This window comes from Octopus sinensis, linkage group LG6 (genome assembly GCF_006345805.1).
Source record: "Octopus sinensis linkage group LG6, ASM634580v1, whole genome shotgun sequence".
In the NCBI taxonomy this organism is placed as follows: domain Eukaryota; kingdom Metazoa; phylum Mollusca; class Cephalopoda; order Octopoda; family Octopodidae; genus Octopus; species Octopus sinensis.
This window is the reverse complement of record NC_043002.1, coordinates 50,083,679-50,109,048: the sequence shown is the minus strand read 5'-3', so window position 1 is coordinate 50,109,048 and position 25,370 is coordinate 50,083,679. Positions and strand designations below refer to the sequence as shown.

The following is a 25,370-nucleotide window of genomic DNA, read 5'->3' as shown; positions in this document are numbered from 1 at the left end:
GAAGGGCTCAATATGAATCACGACTATAAGATACCCGGTTTTGGTTAAACTGCACCGCAAAATGTGGTAGTTAGGAATCTAAATCGTAGGAGACAGACACACAACTTCACTTTTATATATAAAGATGAACATAAAAACAAACATTAATATATATGTGTGTGCGTGTGTGTGTGTGTAAGAGAGAAATAGATGAGTAAAAGAGACATGAAAAGTTAATACATAGACAAACATGGGTAGAAACATAATCTTTGTTTATATTTTTATCTTCTACTTGTTCCAGTCATTGGACTGCAGCCAGGTTGGGGATGCTGCCTTTACAGGTTTATTCAAACAAATCAACTCAAGTACTTATTTGGCTTCTTTTTTTTTTTTGTGTCCTTGATAGTCCTTGATAGTGCCCCCTCCCCACTGCCACTCATTTGGCAACTGGTGTTGATTTGTTTACATTCTTGTAATATAGTGATATCCCAGCAAGGCTGCAATTCAATGACTGTAGCTAATAAGTGTGTGTGTAAACACATATTTCTCAAGCAGATAGCTTCTGGTTAAGTCTCACCACATGGTACCTCAGGCAAGTGTCTTCTACTGAAGGCCTGGGACAACAAAAGCCTTGTGAGCAGATTTAGCAGACAGAAAAATAGAAACTCACTGAATCCCATCTAAAACCTAAACATGCATGTGTGTGTGTGTATGTTTTAATGTCTGCTTGTCTTGCTTTCATGTGATAGTGATAAATAAATTTCATACAAGCAATGTTCTTTGTTTCTAATCTTCTGTGCAAATATACCTTACTTGTAAACAGGTGATAGATGGCAAGAGAAAGGACACCCAGCTGTAGCAGATCTGCCTCAATGACATCTGTCCGACCCATGCAAGCATGGAAAGGTGAGCATTAAAAACGATGATAACAATGACACTTATATCATCATCATCATCATTTAATGTCCATTATTCCTTCTGGCATGGGATGAATAGCTTGACATGAGCTGGCTAGCTGAAGACCTGTCTAAGCTCCGTGTCTGTTTTGGCATGGTTTCTACAGCTAGATACCCTTCCTGATGCTAACCACTTTACAGAGTGTGTTAGGTGCTTTTACACGGCAGCAGCACCCACAAGCCTGCAATATCACAATCACTTAGCTGAAAAGGGATGTAGGGGGACATGCCTGCATGCAAGGACAGTCACGACATTACTTAGCTAGATGTGTCTGCTCAAGCGCAACAAACCACCAGAAGTCTCTGTTGTATGTATATATAGGAATTAAATGATAATGAAAGGAAAAACAACGTTTAAGAACAGAAAAAAAACCAGAATATCAGAAGGTGGTTAGTGTCATAGAATGAGTTTTGTTTGAAAGAAAGATCTTGGAAAGAGAGGGAGGAGGAGGAGGAGAGAGAGGCTAAGATAAGAAAATAAAAGTTAATAAATAAAACATAAAAAGCAATAGACATACACACATAAACACACACATATATATAAACAAGTACACACATACATACATACACACACTGAATTATTAAGGTGGGAATGGGTAACGCAAAGTTAAGAGTTTAAAAAAATGGAAGGAATTGTGAGTTAAAAAAAAACTAGACAAATAATGATGATCATCATCATCATGATCATGATGATGACGATGATGATAATAGTGTTCTGTTTTTTTTTTCCTTTTACATTGGCACAAGGCCATAGCAATAAAAGTGATGATGACAAGGATGAGGATTGCATTAACAGCAATAATGCATATAATAATAATAAAAAAAAAACCAAAAAAAAAAAAAAAAACCAAACTTAAAAATGGTAAGAAAGACAGAGAAAAAGAAGATGTTTTAAGGATGCTGCAAGTGAGAGTAGGGGTGGGCGAGTGGGTGAGAGTGTGAGGTGACCACTGTTACTATAGCAAGTAAATCAAACAGAAAAATGATTTACATACACACCGTAACCTGCTCCATTAAGCAAATGAACAAAACTGCAGCCACAACTTACCAAGTGATTCCGTGGCGGATGCAAGAGATAGCAAGTAATACATACATTCCTATATGTGTGTGTATATGTATATCTGTGTGTGTGTGTGTGTATACATACATATACGTATATATATATATTTATATATATATATATATATACACACACAAAACATATATATACACCCACACGCACATATATACACACACACATATATACACACACACATATATACACACACACATATATACACACACACATATATATACACACACACACATATACACACACACATATATACACACACACATATACACACACACATACACACACACATACACACACACACACATACACACACACACATACACATACACACACACATATATATATATATAATACAATGTAGTGAGAGAGAAAGAGAGAAAGAGAGAAAGAAGGCAAGGAGCAAGAAAGGGTGTGTGTAATTGTGTGCGTGTGTGTGTGTGTGTGTGTAGGTGTGTGTGTGTGTGTAGGTGTGTGTGTGTGTGTGTGTAGGTGTGTGTGTGTGTGCGTGCATGACAGCTATTCACTACTCCATCATGTCCAGTTTAAACAGCCACTTGGTTCACAATCACCCAGTCATTCGTTCATCCATTCACCTCCATCTCTCTAAATTCTCGCAACTGCCGCCACCCCCAACCGCCTCCCCACTATCATTGCTGCTGTTGCCACCACTCCAATTTCTTTTTTTCTTTCTTTTTTTACTTTGCATGTCCATCTTTAGCCTGTCCGTATTCTTACTCTTCCTTCTCTTTCTCGCTCCGCATCAACTTAGTGCCCATCTACATCTGAGCTAACCTTCCATTCCACCTGCACCCCACATCCCTTCGACTCACCGACATATCCAGGGTACCCCTTCAGCTAATGTACCCTGGATATCTTTCCCTCGCTTTCTCCTACCAAACAGATAGTACCCAATATCCACATCCCTTTACTATAAATTTACACCACATACACACACAGACACACACAACATGCATATACACATACACCACACACAACACACATATGTAGATGGGTAGTTAGGTAAAAGAGAAAGAAAGAGACATTACCACACTGAGTGCAGTTCATTCCTCTATCTATCTATCTCTCTATCTATCTATCTATCTAGTAACCCATCTATTTACGCACCCATTCATCTAACTAGCTATCAACCCTACTATCTAAGTAGCCAAAAGCTACGCAGTTACCAAATGAGCCAACTACCCTTCACCACCCCATCTATTTACTGATCTATCTATCTACCTACCTTACTGTCTACCTACCGAGTTACTCAGACATCAATCTATCTATCTATCTATCTATCTATCCGTCTGTCTGTCTGTCTATCTAATCACTAACAAACACTATTTCTCTCCTTCTTCGAAAATCAGAAAGTGTGTGAAAAATGTTTCATGGGAAACGTTATTCTCTGAAGTAAATAAATCACCAACAGTTTTATAAATTATATGGCAAAACTATTGGCAGCTAGAATACACAATTTTCATTTTAAGAGCCACATAAGGTTTGTAAATAACCAACAATATTAGAGAGCAGGACAGTGTGGTGGTGGGGAGGGACGTGAGGAGAGAACGTGTAGTGTGGGTGCAAGAGTGTAAGGGTATGTGTATGTGAGAGAGTAAAAGAGTGGGAGAAAAACAAAGAGATAGAGAGAGAGAGAGAGAGAGAGCAATTGAAATGCAGTAAAACAATGAGAGGGAGAGCACTGGTGTGTGTGTGTGAGAGAGAGAGAGAGAGAGAGAGCAATTGAAACAGTAAAACAAAGAGAGTGAGAGATAGCCTATGAAACATGGAGGGAAAGATGGAGAAAGAGACCGTAAAATGGTCAGGGAGTGGGTATGAAAACCAGATATTAGTGGTGGAAGAGGAGGAGAGAGAGATGATGATGATGATGAGGATGATAATGATGAAGATGACAAAATGGGTAATGCTAGAAATAGACAGAATGTGAGAAAGAAAAAGCGAAAGGGTGGGAGAGAGGGGAGGTCAGAGAGTAAACCGGAGTTGCATAGAGAGTAAAGAATGTCCGTGTATCTCTCTAAAAAGTATCCCAAGGGTCTGGGATGAAAAGAAGAAAAAAAGAGGTAGAAAGGTCCAAGCTAAGAGAGAGGGTGGATGACGGCTGCCGTAGAGTGAGAGTAGCAGTAGTAGTTGTAGTAGTAGTAGTAGTAGTAGTAGTAGTCGTCATTGCTGGTAAAGTGAAGAGGGATGTGTGTGTGTGTGTGTGTGTGTGTTATTTTTGCTTAAAGAGCCAAGAAATGCTGTACAACCATTAGCTCAACCTCCTCCTCCTAACTAACCCCTGCTCGCACACCACCACCACCACCATCTGCATCACTTGCTGCACCATCAACACCACTGCAGCCTCCATCACTACTACCAGTGCACACCATCAAAAGCTAATGTACATTAAAGATATCACATAGAGACCCCACCGCTACCACCACCACCACCAGAGTTACTATGATATATATCATATATGTGTGTGTGTGTGTGCACATAAATGTACACTCACAGATATAAGAGTCACACACACACACACATAAACACATACATATATATATATGTATGTATAAAGTGTATTGATGTGTGTAGGTGTCTGTCTGTATGTGAGTGCATGCGTCTGTCTCTCGTCCTATCAGCATTCCTGATTTGTAAGAAATCATCACAGGATTTCTCCGACCAGCAAAAATTCTTCATGATAAACTGTTTTGTAGAATAACTATTATTCATTCAGAAGTGAAATGTTTGCTCTTCACATAAATAGTTTCTCTGGCATCTTTGCTACCAATACTGATACTACCACAACCACCACCACCACCACCACCACCACCATCACCACCACAATGATTTCCCCATCCCCCACCTGACCCCATACTATTGTAGTTAATAAAACTATAAATGCTTCTCATATAGTTTGTCACACTAATGTTAGTACCGCCAGTACTACAACCACCACCACCACCACCACCACCATCACATTTATCAACAGCAGCACTACTCCTTAACTACTTCAATTGCCCCATTAGACTTTAGTGCTGGGCTTGGCCAACCACCTCAAATAAATCTTCTCGAGTTAACACTGTTGCACATTGACTGAGTCCACTGTGTGTATCTCAATAGCAAGTATCACTTTGCAAGCCTTTTAATTATAACAATTGATATAACAAGCCACTTCCAACTGCACTGCAATCCGGCGCAAAATGGCCTCAGCCCCACCCCACCCCTCTCAAAAGATCTTTGCCTTGGAAGTTATTTGGTGACCATGTCAGTGCTGGTGCCACGTAAAAAGCATCCTGTTGACACTGTAAAGTGGTTGGCGTTTGGAAGGGCATCCAGCTGTAAAAACCATGCCAAAACTGACCTCGCCTGTGCTGACACCACATAAAAAGCACTCAGTCCATGCTGCTGGGTGGTTGGTGTTAGGAAGAGCATCCAGCTGTAAAAACCATACCAAAACAGACACAGAAGTCTGGTGCAGTCTTCTGCCCAGTCAGCTTCTGTCAAACCGTCCAACCCATGCCAGCATGGAAGGCAGACGATGATGATGATACCTTTGCTGGCACTAAATGATCTACAAAAATGCCCTCGCTGGCACTAAATGATCTACAAAATTGCCCTCACTGGCACTAAATGATCTGCACAACATGTACTCACAAATAAAACTACACCCCCACACAACATGCCCTCACTGCCACACTATACTATACAACATTAGTATGTAGCATGCCCAACCAACATGCCCTTGCTGCCAAACTTTACTCCAAACAATATGCACTCATGGCCACACAATACTACAAACAGCATGCTCTCATTGCAAAACAACACATCATAACATGACCACACTCTGTAAAACTACAATCCACGCAACATGTGCTTGCTAATAAATGACACCTCACACAATATGGCCTCACTTATCAACGAATCCGTTCATCTAAATCTTACTGCATTTAACATACCAAGAATGTGTACATCAAATGAAGCTTAACAGCAACAGCTAATGTTTGTTTCTTTTGTATGTGTTTAACCCAGTAGCATTCAGATTACTCTGTCAAATAGAACTCTTATAGATTCACATTATTTTGAATTGATCATGCATTATCATGTAGCTTCAAGATTTTGGTGACGTGATTATTTTGAGAATGACATTCTAGGGTAGGTGAGAGGCAAGAATCTGGCTGGTTTGAACAAGATAAAACAGGTAGGATATTTTGGCCAGATATGGCCAGCTTAACCCTTTAGTATTGAGATCTCAATCTGTCAAATCTAATATGCATTTACTCACAATGTTTTGAATCAATCATGCAATATCAGGTACTTTTGAGATTTCAATGATGTGACTTTATTTCAGGATGACATTGTAGGGTAGGTGTGAGAGACTGGATCTAGCCGGTTTGAACATAAAACAGGTAGAATATTTAGGCCGGATATAGCCAGTTTAATTGCTAAAGGGCAAAATGCTATGGGTTAAATATTACTGTTTTAACAACAATTCATCTTTCACCATTCTGGATCAACAAAATGTATAACAGTCAAGAACTAGAACTAATAATTAACTATGATCCCACAGGTCACTTTCATGCAAGGGCCCCTTATCGTCTTTTAAAATGCTATCTGCAGAGGTTTTATCTCTTATGCTCTTTGGATAGACAAAGATCTCTGATACACAAGGGCTATATAGTTAGGAAGCTTGCTTTGGAGCTATCTGGTGTGAGGTTCAGTTCCACCATGAGGTACCTTGGGGAAGTGACCTCTACTATAGCACTGGCCCAACCAATGTGAATGAATTTGGCAAATGGAAACTGTGTGGGAGCCTATCATATATATATATATATAGGTACAATCATGGTTGTGTGGCAAGAAGCTGGCTTCCTAACCACATGGCTCTAGGTTCAGTCCCACTGCATAGCACCTTGAGCAAGTGTCTTCTACTATAGCCTCAGGTCAACCAAAGCCTTGTGAGTGGATTTGGTAGATGGAAATTGAAAGAACCCCGTAGTATATATATTATATTACATTATATGATATATATATATATTATATTATATTATATTATATTTTATTTATGTGTTTGTCTTTGTGTCTGCATCTGTCCCACCCCCACTGCTTGATAACTGATGTTGGTGTGTTTACAACCCCATAACTTAGTCATTTGGCAAAAGAGACTGGCAGAATAAGTACTAAGCTTAAAAAGAAAAAAAAAATGTCCTGTGGTTGATTTGTTTGACTAAATCCCTCCGAGCTGGTGCTTCAGCCTTGCCACAACCAAATGACTGAAACCAGCAAAAGAATAAAAATATTGTTTTTATTTTAAGTCTGGTACTTATTCTTTTGCTCAACTGCTAAGCTGAAGGAACATAAATAAACCAACACCCAAATGGTGATGGGTGGCAAATGCAAAAACAAACACATGCACACACACGCACAATGGGCTTCCATACAGGTTCCATTTACCAAATTCACTCACAGGGCATTAATTAACCCAGGGCTGTAGTTGAAGACACTTGTCCAAGGTGCCACACATTGGGATTGAATCCGAAACTACATAACAGTGATCTAAGCTTCTTAACCACCCACCTAAATTTTTTTTTTTTTTCCTTATAAATGACCAAGGGAAAGCAAAGGGATTAGATACTGAGGCTACAGGAATTAGAACAAGGAGGAGGAAAATGGAAATATAATGGTGATAATGAAGAAAAATAGGAAGAAGTGCATCAGCTACAACAAGAACAGTAGAGGAAGTTGTAGTAGTATCCGAATGAAACTGCTTGTTTAGTAAGTACTACACGAAAAATGAGGAGGACAGTATAAAAGGGAGGATGGAGCAAAGCACTGCAGGCATGGCAGGAACACATTTCCAAGAACACAGCTATTCTATAAAGTCAAGATTAAGACATTTAGATACAAGTTGAGGAAAACATAAACAGACCAGATAGAGAGAGAGAAAGTAAGACAGAAGAGGACAGTGTTAAAGAGAATGAAGGAGAAGGGAGGGAGGGGGGAGGAGATAAAAAGTGAGGGAGATGAATGGATTTCAAGAAGGAAGCCAGAGTGTCTAGTTGCCAGGCAGAGGCTGCAATCAACCAACCAGAATGTTGGATGTCTTGACAAAGAGAGACAAACAGTATGTCCAATGGATCCACGAGACACCTGTTTAAAACCAAACATTGAGACAACAGCCACAATATCACTTAACAGAGGAGATAAGATAAAGAGGAAAGAAGGAAAGTTGAAAAGTGGGGGGGAAGGTGGGGGACTGAAGAAAGGGGAAGCGAAACTATTAAACCTTATGGCTTCCTCTCAGCTATTTTCAGAGACAGTAAAGATTTGGTGTGGCTAGAAAAGCAAACAGGTACGCTTCATATTTATTTTCTCATTTTTATATAAACATGACATCGCAGCATTCATAACGCTGGTAGCAACGTAAACTTACGCAAAACAAACTCATTAAGTACACCGACACTCCATTGTATAATATTCAAACCAGCCTAGGGTTGTGCATCGATGTGGTCGTGCAACATTGCAATGAATAGCAGCCAAATTTCCCTCATTTCCTTACAGAATCTGCCTTGCAACAAAAGAAGGAGATAGGGAGGTGGGGATGATACATTAGATTATGTACTCCAAGGTAGGCTGTGCTTAAAATGAAAAAAGCCAATTGCTGAAGGTTAGAAACAACTTCGATGATCAGAGTTCTGCTTGATCAGGGATAGTTACAATCTAAATAATTCCATAGCAAGTTGGCCTCAGCAGGATTTGAACTCAGAACATCACAAGCTGAAACAGGCACAGGACCTGAAGTTTTTGGGCAAAGGAGGTTAACTAATTCTATCAATCCCAGTTTTTTACTGACCTTAGAGGGATAGAAAGCAAAGTAGATTTCAGCAGGATTTGAACTCAAAACATAAAGAGGTGTATCTAAATACCACTAGGTATTTATTATTATTTATATTTATTATTATCATATTATTATATATTATTATATCTATTATATTATTATTATTATTATTATTATATTCCCCACGTCCTGCAAGCTGCCTTTGTGGCAAAAATTTGAAATAATAATAATAATAATAATAATAATTATTATTATTATTATTATTATTATTATTATTAGATTTTATTCATCTTTGTTGTATATTACCATTAGGATCAATCAGGTACTGGACAAGGATGCTAATTATTTTTCCGTTTTTTTAACTTAATTTTTGAGAGCAGTCAGGTTCATTTTTAGTATCCTCGTTTGTGAAAGCAGTCGAGTTTATTTGAGATATTCTCATTTTAAAAATCATCCCCGGCTAATCATTGAGAGGATGTTGGGTGTTGCCTTGGCAGAGGTTTGCGCTCTCTGAGTGCTCTTGTTGTTGTTGGCATTATTATCATTATTATTATAAAGCAGAAAGCTAACAGAATTGTTAGCAATGATGGTAAAAATGCTAAATGGCATTTCTTCTAACTCCTTACATTCTGAGTTGAAATTCTGTTGAGGTTGATTTTGTCTTTTATCCTTTCAGTACCAGTATAGCACTGGGATCGATGTAATTGACTTACCTCCAGCCCCCAAATTTTAGGCCTTGTGTTTATAGTAGAAAGGGTTATTGCTATTATTATTATTATTTCTATCTTCCTTTCTTCTGATTTAACTGTGTCAGGTTTCAGCTCCTTCCTGAATCTTGGAGACACAACACTTTCCTCAACACATGAGCTGTTCCAAATATTGCTGCCAACTGTGTACTTCCAATAAACTTTGGTGATATTTGCAGCTTTTCATGCCAGATGATCCCAACCTCTCTTTCATTTTGTCTTTGAAATCCAATCACAAAGCTTTGGTCAGCACAAGGATATAATAGAAGACATTTGCCTAAGGTTCCACACAGTGGGACTGAACCCAGAACCATGTGGTTGGGAAGCAAGCTTCTTACCACAGAGCCACACCTGCGCCTAAACATAGTCCTATGTAGCATCCCTGAATAATGCACATAATTTGTGTAGGACAAGAGGATATGGTTTGAAGGAAATTTTACTGTTATTTCTTGCATGCTGAGTGAACATATGAAGGCGCTGTTGTTGATACACATGAAACTACACATAAAGCTGCAATCTTCATGAAGTGGGTATAGCACAGTGAAACAAAATACCCTTGGAGTACAAGATGGCAGTGTCCTTTCGGTAGCATTTGAACTTAAAATGTACATGTTCTGAGGGCATTTAGCCTGCTGATTGATTTGGCCTACCTTGACAAGATGGTACTATCATGGAGATGCTCCCTTTGAATGAAATTCTAACTGATGAGATGTTCGCTTTAAGTTCCACAACTCAAGCGACCGACATTAATAATCTGTTGTAATATGGAAGCATTGCAACAATAACAGCAACAACAACAACGGCTGTACTTGCTGCAAGGTAATATACAACAAAGATAAATACAAACACACACACGGAAACACAAACAAACACAGATTTACACACAGACACACACAATGATGCACACATACACACAGATGCATGCACACATACACACAGATGCATACACACATACATTTAGATGCATAAATACACATACACACACACACACACAGAAACAAACAAACACAGATTTACACACGGACACACACAAAGACGCACACACACATACAGCCAGACACACATTCACGCACAGTCATTGACAAACACAGATGCGCACACACACACACAAACACTAACACACTCGCTGAAAAACACAGAGACATACACAAACTCAAACACACACACACACACATAAGTACACAAACATGCACGCACCCACAGAGAAAACATAACTAAAACATACGACCAAGATCAATCTGTGAGCAAGGTGAACTTTTAATCATCATTAAAATGCAAATGTAATTACGATGCTATGAAAAGTTGATAATCTCCTCCCTAATTTTCAAATTCCACTCATTACAACATTTCAGTTTTATTTTATTTTTTTAAATTCTATTTTTATTTAAGTTTATTTCATTTTATTTTCCTATTCCTTCTATGGTTTTATATGGATTATCTAAAATAATATTTTGCTCATTCAATTTACAGCAAGTTAGCTTCTCTCTCTCTCTTTCTCTCCTCCCTCCCTCTCCGTTCCTTAGTTAATCTCAATTTTCTCCAAAAGACAACTGCAAATATAAATGTGAATTTGTATTTTATAATTGTTCTTGTTATTGTATAATTTTTTTTATATTTAAATTTATATTTGCTTTTTTATTTCAATTCTTCTGTTTTTGTTGCTTTTTATCTTCATTTCCTTTACAATTTTTATTATTTTTACTTCACTTATTTATTCATTATTTTTTTTCTTTAAAATAATTTTTCATCTTTCCAAACAATTTTAATAATTTCAGAAATGATTAATGAATTAAAAACTTATTTTTGTCTATTTACTAAGCTTCCTATGACAATGAGAACAAGAAATACGTTTACAGATCTTTCTATAATAGTTGGCATGATTTTTGATGTCTGCCTCTAATCAGTTACTTTGGGAGAAGCATGGTGCCAGGTTCAAGTATAGATTACAGCTCGGAATAAATCTAACATCAAATTACCACTTGCAATTTATCTGATAAGCTGGATCCTCATCATTATCATCATCATTTAACGTCTACTTTTTCATGCTTGCATGGGTCAGACGGAATTTCTTGAGGTAGATTTTTCTGAGGCCAGATGTCCTTCCTGACACCAACTCTTACCTGTTTCCAAGCAAGGTAATATTTTGCCATAGGTAGGCATGTTTTTTATGAAAGACTGGAAGCAAACAATGTCGCTTGGATGACAATGATACTCGTTTACAACCATCACGATGCCCAGGTGATAGCACACGGAAATGTGTAAACAAACACAAACATGCATGCATACAGACAGACAGATATATAATGGATAGATCCAACCCATCATGGGAACTGTAAAAAATCTATAAAACTTTCCAGAAGTTTATCATTTTAATATATATGAGCATGTCAAGATATGCAACTATATGCATGAGAATGCATACATAAAACATACAGCTTTTTCTCTATTGGCAAGAAATCTTAAAATAAAACTGAATAATGACATAGATACATACATGCATATGATGGGCCGCTCTCAATTTCCATCTACGAAATCTACTCACAAGGCATTGGTTGGCCAGGGGTTATAGAAGAAGACACTTGCCCAAGGTGCTGCACAATGAGACTGAATCTAAGATCACATCATTGGGAAGCAAGCTACTAAACCATACAGCCATATCTGCACTTGAGCACAGAAAACCAAAACTGATGTGATGTAAGCATTTCAGGGACTAAAGCAGTGTCACAGAGCCTAAGTTTTTGGATAGAGCCTATTGTGAAAGAAAAGATAAAATAGCTCCGCCCCACACATCTGAAACATAGACCAGTATTCATTTTGCATTATACTATCAAGCACCTGTTCAATTTCAGCCCATATCTTTATGTGGTGCTTCACTAATTTGGGATAAAGCCATTCTTAAGTGGCATGTGTGATAGCTGGAAACACAAATCATGAAATGTCTAAGTTGTAAATCTAGAATATTGACAAGAATTATCTTTTATCTTTTACTTGCTTCAGTCATTAGGCTGCAGCCATACTTGGACACCACCTTGAAGAATTTTAGTCACACTAACTGGCTCCAGTTCTTATTTTTCATTTCAAGCCTGGTACCTATTTCATTGGTCTCTTTTGCTGAACTGCTAAGTTACGGAGACATGAGCACATGAAGACTGATTGTCACGCAGTGGTGAGAGACAAATACAGGCAGGCAGACACACATGCACACATGATAGGCATCTTTCAGTTTCTGTCTACCAAATCTACTCACAAGGCTTTGGTCAGCCCAAGGTGCCATGAAACGAGACTGGATCTGGAGCCAAGTGGTTGGGAAACAAACTTTGTCACACAGCCACACCTGTTACTATATTGATTCATTTTTCACAATGAAGTTTTGAATACCCAAAACTGTTTATTTAGAATATATGTTGAATTTTTTGAAGAGCATCCAAAATGTGACGTATGAATTTGCTGGACAATAATGCCTCTGGTCACAATTCTTATTTACCTGATATGGCATGCATGTTGGAAATGAAGGTGACCTTTTCAAAACAAATATTTTTTATATCTAGTGTGGGTCTGACAGAAATTGTTCCAATATTGATAGCTGGTTGAAAATGAACCAGTTCAGCATTCCTTTACAGGTATATAGTGATTATGTTTTTTTCTTCTGGGTATTCTCAAAATTTTTGAAAACATGTTTAGGTTTGGCAATACTGATTTGGATGAAGAAATGTCACCTCAAGAAGTAGTAACTCCAACCCATTCTTTGAAACAAAGAGATACAAAGAGGTGCAAGCATGACTATGTGGTAAGAAGCTTGCTTCCCAGTTACATGGTTCCAGGTTCAGTCCCACTGCACGTCACCTTGGGCAAGTGTATTCTACTATAGTCTCAGATCGACCAAAGCCTTGTGAATGGATTTGGTAGACAGAAACTGAAAGAAGCAAAGGCGGCGAGCTGGCTGAAGCATTAGCACGCCGGGCAAAATGCTTAGCGGTATTTCGTCTGCCATTACGTTCTGAGTTCAAATTCCGCTGAGGTCGACTTTGCCTTTCATCCTTACAGGGTCAATAAATTAAGTACCAGTTATGCACTGGGGTTGATATGGACTTAATCCGTTTGTCTGTCCTTGTTTGTCCTTTCTGTGTATAGCCCTTTGTGGGCAGTAAAGAAAGAAGAAACTGAAAGAAGCCCATTGTGTAAAGTCAAAAGACCATGTTTGTTTTATTTTATTTTTGTTCTAATTGTATAATTATTTTCCTTTTGTTGTATAGCTGAAAGGCGTTTGTCCATTGTTTATGTATAATTCTATTTCATTGTACATGTATAATGCTATTACATTTGTCCGACAGTCGAAAGACCCTTTCTGCTGTTTACTTATTTGTTTTCGTATATGTACATTCATTTGCCCTGCCCAGAGGCTTCATGCTTTTAGCTTAGATCCCTGGCCAAACCCGTTTCAAGAACTATCAGAGAGAAGTGGGCGAAACTACATGGACTCCGACCGAAAAGGCAATTGGCTGCAAATGATCCATGTGTCATGTTTTACCATTGTCATGTTATCGTCCTTTTTCCCCGCATTGTGTTTTTTTCTGTTCTACCTTTGATTTCATAAGTTTGTGTGTGTGTGTGTGTGTGTGTGTGTGTGTGTGTGTGTGTCTTTGTGTGTGTGTGTGTCTTTGTGTGTGTGTGTGTCTTTGTGTGTGTGTGTGTCTGTGTTCCACACACCCCACCCCGCCCCCACGCTGTTGCTTGATAACTGATGCTACTGTGTTTATGTTTCCGTAACTTAGCTGTTCGGCAAAAGATACTAATAGAGTAAGTACTAGGATTACAAAGACTAAGTCCTGAGGACGATTTCTTTGGCTATAACCCTTTAAAGGCAGTGTTCCAGCATGACCACAACCAAATGACTGAAACAGACACCCAGATAAAACACTCTTCGAATTTCGCAGAGACAATGCAACAACTAACCACAGCGTTTAGACTGCAACCTTTGGATATCATTGCTGCTGTTGCTGTTGTTGACTGTGTGTACGTCACACCAGTATCACAATAACTATGGGGAAACAGATGCAATGCAATTTGCACAATGCACACAAGGAAGCAATTAAACAGTGCAAGTGCAGAATAAACAAGATTGGTGCCACCAAAGTATTGCACATTCATTATTGCAGTTGCTTTTGCAGGCGTTCTTCCATATTAAAAGAACGAAGTGGGGTGGACAGAATAGAGGGAGAGAGAGAGAGAGAAGCCAAAATTTATATTAAATTTCCAACAAAAAAAAAAAAGCATTAATATTTACCATCTAATTTGTTTCAAATAATCATATAATATTCCAAAAAATTTTAATCAATTCAAACTTTTCTTAAGTTCTCTCTCTCTCTCACACACACACACACAGACTCGTATATGAATGTATTTAAATACATACATATATATATATATATATATATATATATATATATATATATATATATATGCACACATACATGCAAATATGCATGCATAACATATCTATACATATGCATACATACATATAATAATGTGAAATGCAATAATGAAGTTAGAACAAAACTAAATTTCTCAATATTTAAATTAATTTACATTTTATGTGTGCGTGTATGTGTCTACTTTGAGTGTCAAGTGTGACTGAATTACACATACACAAAGTCAACTACATACATAACCAAATCTCTATTTTTTTGTAAGATATATATACATACATATATGTATGTATGTACATATATATAAAATCTCTCACCCATACAAGCATGGGAAATGAAAGTAAAAACAAATGAGCAATATGTGTATATACATATGACTTTTGTTGTCATAAGAAAACTTAATTGCAGGATATAAAAATTTTATAGAATAGACTTCAAGTTGATAAATGGAAACCTTAATTAAATCCAATTATGTATTATGCATGTGTGTATATATATATACGCCTATCCATAATTCAATTAGCCACCTAGCTTCATATGTATATATGTAAACTGACCCGGTATGTATGCATATATGTATATATATATGTGTGTGTATGTGTGTACATATATATATATACATGTGTGTGTGTGTATATATACATATCCAGAAGTACGCACACATTTAAGTATTCTCAAGCAAAGCATAGAAATTTGATTGTGAGAGCCACATGAACTTACAATAATTAATAGATTTTCGAAACTTGTAGTTTAACAATTAATTTTCAAAAGTTTATATTTCATATTTATTTAAACATATATATATTAGACATGTGTTCATTTTTTAAGTCAATTGTAGTGTATGAAAATTTGGCTGCTATTTCTAGACTAAGGGTCTGCATAAAGTTTGCTTTGTTGGCTCCAACAATTCTTAGATGGGGTCAACTTGTTTAATATCAGGTTGTCCACAATCCAGCAGATCTCTAATCTCTAATCAAAGGCATTCCACTCATGACCATTTCTTTCATTTTTTTTTTCAGACACAAGCACAGGCATGGCTGTGTGGATATGATGCTTGTTTCCCAACCATGTGGTCTTTGGTTCAGTCCCACTATGTGAAAACAAGTGTCTTCAGTTTTAGCCCCGGGCAAACAAAAACCTTGTTAGTAGATTTAGAAGACAGAAATTGAAAGATGTCAGTCATATATATATCTATATATATAAAACACAGGATGTGTGTCTGTCAGTGTGTTTGTCATGTCATTAAAACTCGAGATCCATCCAACTGATTTTAATGAAATTTTTATACATGCATCATGTAGGGTTCATGGAGTGTCATGAGCCAAAACATTTTCAACCTCTTGCCTAATGCAGACCCAGAGGCAGATAAACCGCTTTTTTAAAGCATTTTTGCAGCATTAAGGCCAGTAACTTGAGTATCCAGTCGCTTTCTTCAAGATTTGCAACAAACATTAATCAAGCTCCTCAAATTGCTGTTGACTAAAAAAAAATTTCCAATACCAACTATGGGCCCCCAAAAATGCAGATACACACACACACAAACACAGATAACATGTGTATATGTGTTTGTCCTCCATCACAGCTTGGCAACCAGTGTTGGTTTGTTTATATTCCTATAACTTAACACTTTAGAAAAATAGACTGGTAAGATATGTATCAGACTTAAAAATAAATATTGCGTTTGATTTACTAGTCTAAACCCTTTAAAAGCAATGTTTCAGCATGGCTGCAATCCAATCACTGAAAGACGCAAAAGATAAAAGATCAGGTCTTTTTTTTTTTCCAATTTTCACTTAACATTATCAAATGTATCTTCCTTTTCCTAGGTCAGTAGTATTTGATTTGAGGAACCTCTGGCTTCTATTTCTAGTAGTTTTAATGGATGTACACAGATCCTTTCATTGACTTTTCCTCTCTGTGTAAATTAAAGTTGATAATTGATGTCTAAGAACAAGTAGTCACAACATGGAATTCAACACAGCAGTGCTTCTGTCTTTGATTTCAAAGGAATATGAAAGTTAAGTCATCTTTTTATCAATCAGTGGTAGGAGACAAACACAGACAAAATGACACACACACACACACATATATCATCATCATCATCATTTAGCGTCCGTTTTCCACGCTAGCATGGGTTGGACGGTTCAACTGGGGTCTGTGAAGCCGGAAGGCTGCATCAGGCCCAGTCAGATCTGGCAGTGTTTCTACGGCTGGATGCCCTTCCTAACGCCAACCACTCCGTGAGTGTAGTGGGTGCTTTTTACGTGCCACCCGCACAAGTGCCAGACGGAGCTGGCAAACGGCCACGAACGGATGGTGCTTTTACGTGCCACCGGCACGGGGGCCAGGTAAGGCTGGCAACGGACACGAGCGGATGGTGCTTTTACGTGCCACTGGCATGGGGGCCAGGCGGGGCGGCACCGGCAACGACCACGATTGGATGGTTCGCTTAACCACAGCTGCAATTTCCACTGATGTTGATCGACCTCAATTTTGGCTCTGCTTTCTGATATCTGATTTGATTTGCTTTGATTTTGATTTTGAGTGTTCTCACTGGTCTTGCCGGGTCTTCTCACGCACAGCATACTTCCATAGGTCTCGGTCTCTAGTCATTTCTTTGGTGAGACCTAAAGGCTCACAATCATGAGGTAGTGAGTTCAATCCCCGGACCAGGCTGTGTGTTGTGTTCTTGAGCAAGACACTTTATTTCATGCTACTCTTGTTCACTTAGCTGTAGAAATGAGTTGCAACATCACTGGTACCAAGTTGTATCAGCCTTTGCCTTTCCCTTGCATAACATCGATGATTTGGAGAGAGGAGGCTGGTATGCATGGGCAACTACTAGTCTTCCATAAAAAATCTTGCCCAGACTTGTTCCTTGGAAGGGAACTTTTTAGGTGCGATCTCATAAGTGACCATGAGAGCGCACCTAAAAAGTTCCCATCAAAGGAACAAGTCCAGGGAAGATTTTTTATGGAAGACTAGTAGTTGCCCATGCATACCAGCCTCCTCTCTCCAAATCATCAATGTTATGCAAGGGAAAGGCAAAGGCTGATACAACTTGGTACCAGTGATGTTGCAACTCATTTCTACAGCTAAGTGAACAAGAGTAGCATGAAATAAAGTGTCTTACTCAAGAACACAACACACAGCCTGGTCCGGGGATTGAACTCACTACCTCATGATTGTGAGCCTTTGCACTATGCGTGTGCATACTATATATATACATATATATATATACAATGGGCTTCTTTCAGTTTCTGTCTACCAAATCCACGCACAAGGCTTTGGTCCAACAGCATAGTAGAAGGCATTTTCCCAAAGTGTCATGAAGTGGGACTGAACCTAGAACCATGTGGTTGGGAAGTAAGCTTCTTACCACACAGCCACATCAGTCAGAGTACGAAAACAAAAACAAGGGCACTGCACTTCTACTTGCTAAATAAGAAATAAAAAATAAAACCCCACCAAAAGACCACCTCCTTGTCAGATAAATAAAGCTTAGAGATGGTGATGATGGTTGAAGTGATGATGGAGGAGACAATGGTGATGGTGGGGGTGGCGATAAGAGTAGGAGTAGCTGAGGAGAAAGGGATGGCGTTGGTGGTAGTGATGATTAAATTACTGCGAAAAGATATATATAATGAAAGTGGAGACATTTTTCATTTTACATGCCAACAAGTGATAAAAGCAAACATTTTTGGAATTTATGAACTAAAAAAAAAGTATTATACTTCCTAAGATATCAATGTCCTGATGGTGATGGTGATACTACTGGTGGTGATGGTGGTGGTGGTGGTGGTTTTGGTGATAGTATTAGTAGTAGTAGCAGCAGGAGGAGGAAGAAGAGGAGGAGGATGAAGAGGAGGAAGAGAGGAACAGGAGGAGGAGGAAGAGGAGCAGGAGCAGGAGGAAGAGGAACAGGAACAGGAGGAAGAAGAGGAGGATGATGAAGAGGAGGAGAAGAGGAACAGGAGCAGGAGGAAGAGGAGCAGGAGGAAGAGGAGCAGGAACAGGAACAGGAGGAAGAAGAAGAGAAAGAGGAGGAGGATGAAGTGGAAAAAGAAGAAGAGGAGGAGGAGCATCATTTAAGGTCTGTCTTCCATACTAGCACGGGTTTCATGGTTTGACAGGAACTGGCAAACCAGAAGACTGCATCGGGATTCACCGTCTGTTTTGGCATGCTTTTTACAACCGGATGCCCTTCCTAATGCCAACCAACTTGATAACAATAATAATGATAATCCCTTCTAATATGGCCACAAGGTGTAAGCTGTTGTGAGAGGGAGACAGTCAATTACACAAGTTTCAGAACTTGACTAGTACTTATTTCATCGACCCTGTAAGGGTGACACGCAAGGTTTGCATTGACAGAATTTAAACTCAGATTGTAAAGCGAGAAGAAATGACATTCTGCAATTTTTGTCCTGCATGCTAACGATTCTTCCAGTTCACCACCTTAATAATAATAATAATAAAGGCCAGATATAGTAAACTTCAGGAGGGACAAACAAGAGTGCCTAATAATTGACGTGGCAGTGCCAGATGATCAACATATCATGAAAGAAAGAGAAAAGATTGATAAATATGGAAACCTGAGAATTGAGATCACTAAGATGAGACAGTTACGAGAGTCAAACATAAAAGTTATCCCTATTGTCATCAAAGGATTGGGTTCAATACAATCCAATCATCATCATCATCGTTTAACGTCCATTTTCCGCGCTAGCACGGGTTGGACGGTTCGACCGGGGTCTGGGAAGCCAGGGGCTGCACCAGGCTCCAGTCTGATTTGGCAGTGTTTCTACAGCTGGATGCCCTTCCTAACGCCAACCACTCCGCGAGTGTAGTGGGTGCTTTTTACGTGCCACCTGCACAGGTGCCAGGGGGGTCTGGCATCGGCCATGATCGGTTGGTGCATTTAACGTGCCACCGGCACGGAAGCCAGCCAAGGCGGCACTGGCATCGGCCATGTTCGGATGGTGCTTTTAACGTGCCACCGGCACGGAAGCCAGCCAAGGCAGCGCTGACATCGGCCACATTCGGATGGCGCTTTTTATGTGCCACCGGCACAGAAGCCAGTCGAGGCGGCGCTGGCATCGGCCAAATAATCGCTGCGGGCAGGATACGAACCTGCGCGGGTATAACCCAAAAAATCTGAAAGCTTTAAAAATACCCTACAATCTAGGTGTATTGCAAAAGTCGGCATTACTTGGAACTGCACAAATACTACGTAAAATACTGTCTGCCTGAGGTCCTACATGTGACTTGACAAACTGTATAAACCCCCAGTAGACACAATATCTTCAATCAACAACCTCACGATATTGTTTACTCTGCAATATCTATTATTATTATTATCCTTTCAGCTAAAGGCACAAGGCCTGAAATATTGGGGGAGGGGTTAAATCGATTACATTGACCCCAGCACTCAACTGGTACTTAATTTATCAACCCTGAAACGATGAAAGGCAAAGTCGACTTTGATGAGATTTGAACTCAGAACATAAAGACAGGCGAAATGCCACTGAGCATTTCATCTTACGTGATAATGATTTTGTCAGCTTGCTGCTTTTTTGTTGGAATACACTGCCTTTTGCTTCAATGAAATTTTGAAGAAGGAGCTTAATTTAGATCACTTTAAAGATGAAGTCTGTGTCATACAACCAGAGACAATCTTGGGCAGATCAATATCGAAAGGGTTAATAATAATAACAATAATAAATTTTTCTATTTGAAGCACAATGCCAGCAATTTTGAGAAGAAGGGTAAGTCAATTACAGCATCCCTAATGCTCAACTGGTACGTAGTTCATGTACACCAGAAGGATGAAAGGTATTTGGACTTAGAAAGTAGAGAGATATAAGAAAAGCTGGCTAAGCATTTTGCCCATTCTTCCTGTTTACTGCTTTAACAATAAACCTAATAATTTTTTCCTTCTGCTACAAGTACAAAGCCTGAAATTTGTAGAGAGGAGAGGACTAGTTAGACATATCAACCCCTAGATCTTAACTGGTACTCATTTTAATGACCCAGAAAGGATGACAGGCAAAGCTGACCTCAGTAGAATTTTGAACTCAGATAGCAAAGCCAGAAAACAGTTTCTAGTTTAAGCATAAGTCCAGCAATCTTTTGTCTTGAGGGGCATTAGTTGGTATAAACTTACCTCAGTACTTTATGTTCATCAACCCTAAAAGGATGAAGGGCAAAGTTGACCTTGGCAGGAACTCAGTGAGTGAACAGCAGGAACGAATAATCCCAGAAGGCATTTTTTTCCCTAATGCTCTGACAATGTTGCCAGTCTGATTTAGCACAAGGTCACAGTGTTAGGTGAAGGAGATGTAGTTTAATTTGATCAACCATGTTACAAGATAGGTGCTTATTTAATTGGAGCTGAAAGAATACTAACTAAAAAAAAAATTAACTTTGACAGAATTTGAAATTAGTATGCAGAAGGATGTAACTAAACACTGCAATGCATTCATCTAGTTCAGTATCCCACTGTGCAATCCTACACTCTATTATATTTTATCATCATCATCAATTTCCCAAGGGTGATGTAGTACTCTATGGCTGTATTCTCCTCCTGTTGTCAATAAGTACAGGACTTGTGTCCATGTAAGGTATTTATTCTCCAGGTCTTTCATATGATGAACCACTCAATGACAAGACCGTGTGTTTAAGGCAGGCAAAAATAATGACACTGACAAAGTGGTGACATTGTTTTGTTCTTTGACCCTTTAGCATTCAGATAACACTGACAAATGTAATGCTTATTTATTCATGTTTGTTTTGAGATTTTGATGATGTGATTGTATATTTTTAGAATGCCATTGTAGGGTAGGTGTGAGAGGCCAGGTCTGCCCAGCTTGAATGTAAAACTGAGTATTTGGGCCAGACATGGCCTCTTTGAATACTAAAGAGTAAGCCATGTCAAGACACAGATAAGAAGATGGAACAAACACATATGCAAACATTCACACAGACACACACACACACACACACAAACAACATATATATATATATACATGACTGCTTCTCTCTACCAATTTCAATCACTAGGCATTGGTCGGCTTGAGAAAACACTTGCTCATGATACGATACAATGAAAATGAACCCCAAACCATGTCGTGAAGTCAACTTAACCATTTACCCATGTCTGCATCTATACGTAAACAAGCAGTTCCATCCTAAAAGCAGACACAGCTCTGCTTCCTTCCCCTCCTGTAGTGATGTTACTCTGTTACATCAATGTTGCTTTCTTCTCCCTCTCCTATCTGCTTTTCCCTAATCCTGCAGCCTTGTTTCTCCGTATCCTCTCTCTCTTTCTTCCCACCACCTTTCTATCTACTTCCTCTCGCAGTGTGCTCCAATATCCATTCTAAAGTTTTTTTCCCCTGCTACCTGCCTAGAGATCACATATGTTCTCCACTTCCCCCTCGCCATCCTCCAGGGCAACACCTTTTCCAATTCGTCTGTTGGGGCTATGAGAAATGTTGCTATATTGTAAATGGATGTGGTAGACAGAGACTGAAAGAAGTCCGTCATATATATATATATATTATATATATATATATCCTCAAATCCTCAAAATTAATTTCCTCTTCTTTTACAATTTTAAACAGCATATTTTATGGTCTTTATGACAGATTACAGGCAATTGTAGATGCAACCCAGCACAATTTTCGGTGCAGCTTCTTCTGGGAATTACTCCATTGAAGGAATTTACAGAGTGACTGGCAATTAATAGTAGTCACAGATGTTAAATACGCATCGATGTGGTTAGCTGTAATTGGAACTTAACTGAGAGCCACCATGGTATCTGCCCAGATAATATATTCCTCCAAACTCACAGTTTTATATTCTTTGGCCCCTTTTGCCAAACCACTAAGTTAGGAGGACGTAAACACACCAACATTGGTTGTCAAGCGATGGTGGAGGGAGGAGGACAAACACAGACACATATATATATGACAGGCTTCTTTCAGTTTCCGCACACAAAATCCACTCACAAAGCTTTGGTCAGTCTGAGGCTATAGTAGAAGACACTTGCCCAAGGTGCCACACAATGGGGACTAAACCCAGAACCATGTGGTTGGTAAGCAAGCTTCTTACCACACAGCCACACCTGTGCCTATAAATATAAGTATATACACATACACACACTGACCTATACTCATATAGAGTACAGTGGTCATCCATGTTACAGAAGAACAACACCATTATGAAACCACTGGTTGTATAGAACTACGCATTAAGGGACTAATGTCTAAGGTGTTCAAATTTTCCTTTTCTTTTCCCATGTTGGAAACACATCCTTGTTTTGTTTTGCTTTACATTTCAGGGATTGTGAGACAAATTCTTTTTTCTCTCTCTTTTTTGTACCTCCAAACCATTAAGGATTTAACCTTATTGGGATTCTTTATGTTGTTGCTGTCCTTGTTGCTCTAAGTTAACTATTTATCACACACTCTCATCTAGTTTGTCATGCTTCTACCGTCATCTCTGTCCCACCATAAAATATTTAACTACGTTTTTTCAGCTCTTCTTTATCTTGTCTTCACCAGATAAATCCTAATCAACCCTAGCCATGGTTGGTGGGCAAGAATTTCGTGTAAGCTGTACAATCTTAAATACCAACTCTACAATCTCCTTAGTCTTGATAGGTGATGGAAGGAAAACTCTCTGGTTACTCAGTTTGTAGGTATTAAGTATTTTCTCATCATCTTACGATATAACACAACCTTTACAACATACACACGACACCAGAAGTTCCTGACCACTGGGCAATGGAACTGGGCCACACAAGGAGAATATATTTTTTAATCTTATTTCCATTTTATTCACAGTCACAGTCTCCACTTTTAATGTCTGTTTTCCATGCTGGTATGTGTAACACCTATGTATTAATTATATATGAAGTGGTATCAAAAAGTTCCCAGACTAGTTTCGTAGTGCACCAACAGATAGTAGTACACAGCTCCATGTGCAGTGAGAGCTAGCAGTGACCTTCATGAGGCATTGTGCCAACTGACATGGCTGCGTTTACTTTGCAAGTTGTGAAACTTGCGTTTTTGTGATCATGTGTATACTGTAGTCTGCAATTTTTGTCATGGACAAGAAGTTGGAACAAAGAGCCAACGTGAAATTTTGGCAAAGCTAATGATGACAAGGCAATGGGTCGTACACAATGTGTTAAGTGTAATGGGTGCTTCAAAAGTGAAAGAATGTCCCTGGGAGATGATGAGCAATCTGGAAAACCTGCCACAAGTGTCACCACCAGAAATGTGGTATTGTGCATCAACAATTCGTCTCCCAGACGCCAGATCGTCGATTGAGAGTCCTACAATGATGTTTTGAACCATTTGAGGAAGAACATTCAGTGAAAACAACCAGATCTGTGAAGCATGAAAAGTGGATTCTTCACAACAATGTACCCTGTCACTTAGCTCCCTCCCCACTCTTGAGTTTCTTGCCAAAAGCAACATGGTATCCCTTCTGCACCCATCCTATTCACCAGATTTAGCACCTGCAAAGTTCCATCTCTTCCCCAAGAGGAAAATTCAGCTCAAAACACCGTTGTTAACATCCAGAGTGAATCACAAGTCTTCGACTCACTTATGGAAAATGACTTCCAGGCCGAATTCCAAAAGTGGTAAGACCACTGGGACAGGTGTATTGCAGTGCAAAGTGGCTATTTCAAAGGAGATAATGTTAAAACTTAGGTAAATAAGTTATATTTTATTAAACATAACTAGTCCTGGAACTTTTTGATACCACGTCATATATGACATGAAGGTTCATGGCCTAGTGGTTAGAAGTATTGTAATCACAATCAGGAGATAGCTGTGATTTGTGTTCTTGAGCAAAGCACTTAATTTCACATTGCTCTAGTTCACTCAGCTGTAAATGCATAACCCTACAATAGAATAACATTGTAATCAAAGGGAATGTTGGCCTGGGGTTGCCAAGCCAGCAGGGTGGCATCATTTAAAATGATGCAAACACATTGTAACCAGGAATGTATAACAACATCCAATAGTCCACTTGATGTCATGATGATATATGTGATAATCAAATTACATATTTTGCAACTGACTGTGTTTTGCTATGCATCTGATCCTCCAGTGTGTGGGACAAAAAGCTTTGGGATCATTTTGCTCCATACAATCATCACACGACATACACACAAGAAAAAAATCACACCCAATTAGATAACTTCCCCAGCAGGTACTGAAACATTACTTCTATCCACAAGGCAGTGAGCTGGCAAAATTGTTAATATGCCAGGTAAAATCTTTAGCAGCATTTCGTCCATATTTACATTCCGAGTTCAAATTCTGTCTTTCATTCGTA

At 38.8% G+C, this 25,370-nt stretch overlaps 1 protein-coding gene and 1 long non-coding RNA gene across 3 annotated transcripts in view; one reads left to right on the top strand and one right to left on the bottom strand.

The window, feature by feature from the left end:
- The window catches only part of LOC115212984 (zinc finger protein 845-like), a 335,566-nt gene that overhangs the window by 190,076 nt on the left and 120,120 nt on the right, over positions 1 to 25,370 (bottom strand). The gene's annotated exons all lie outside the window — the stretch shown is intronic.
- Positions 678 to 19,171, top strand: LOC118763915. Its single transcript, XR_004999675.1, has 3 exons — positions 678 to 692; positions 5,297 to 5,302; positions 19,097 to 19,171. It is a non-coding gene; the product is annotated as an uncharacterized LOC118763915 (long non-coding RNA).